The 1030-nt window shown below is 55.6% G+C and overlaps 1 pseudogene; it reads left to right on the plus strand.

Annotated features, from left to right (window-relative positions):
* The window catches only part of LOC146446662 (large subunit ribosomal RNA), a pseudogene marked incomplete at its 3' end in the record, with an annotated part of 1623 nt that extends 593 nt beyond the window's left edge, over nucleotides 1–1030 (plus strand).

Raw genomic sequence — 1030 nt, forward strand, 5'->3', positions numbered from 1 at the left:
AAGGTAGGTCTGTGCGTCCCTTCGGGGTCGCTCGGTCTGTTACAGCCCGGTTCTCCTCGCGGCTCGGGCCCGACCGAGGCGGTGCAGCGCATGCCTCTCGTAAGGCTAGGGTCCCGTCCCTCCGGCCGGTTGTCGAATGTGGTGGACTGCTTGCAGTGCTCCGCGATTGCTGCCGGTCGTTGGGGTGGTGATCTCGTACCATGCGCTTGGGATGTTGGCGGTCATATGGGTCCATCCGACCCGTCTTGAAACACGGACCAAGGAGTCTAACATGTGCGCGAGTCTTTGGGTGCTGGAAACCCCGAGGCGCAATGAAAGTGAAGCTGGTTTCGGCCAGTGAGGCGAGATCCCCGGTTCTGCCGGGGCGCATCGTCGACCGACCTATTCTACTCTTAGGAAGGTTTGAGTAAGAGCGTGTCTGTTGGGACCCGAAAGATGGTGAACTATGCCTGAATAGGGTGAAGCCAGAGGAAACTCTGGTGGAGGCTCGTAGCGATTCTGACGTGCAAATCGATCGTCAAATTTGGGTATAGGGGCGAAAGACTAATCGAACTGTCTAGTAGCTGGTTCCCTCCGAAGTTTCCCTCAGGATAGCTGGAACTCGGTGAAGCAGTTTTATCAGGTAAAGCGAATGATTAGAGGCCTTAGGGTTAAAACAACCTTAACCTATTCTCAAACTTTAAATTGGTAAGATGTCCGACTTGCTTAATTGAAGCCGGACTTGGAATGCGAGTGCCTAGTGGGCCATTTTTGGTAAGCAGAACTGGCGATGCGGGATGAACCGAACGCGGAGTTAAGGTGCCAAAGTCGACGCTCATCAGACCCCACAAAAGGTGTTGGTTGCTATAGACAGCAGGACGGTGGCCATGGAAGTCGGAACCCGCTAAGGAGTGTGTAACAACTCACCTGCCGAAGCAACTAGCCCTGAAAATGGATGGCGCTCAAGCGTCGCACCTATACTCCGCCGTCGAGGCGAGTGCGAAGCCCCGACGAGTAGGAGGGCGCGGTGGTCGTGACGCAGCCTTTGGCG

This window comes from Pavona decussata, unplaced genomic scaffold (genome assembly GCF_977016875.1).
Source record: "Pavona decussata unplaced genomic scaffold, jaPavDecu1.1 SCAFFOLD_3329, whole genome shotgun sequence".
NCBI lineage: Eukaryota > Metazoa > Cnidaria > Anthozoa > Scleractinia > Agariciidae > Pavona > Pavona decussata.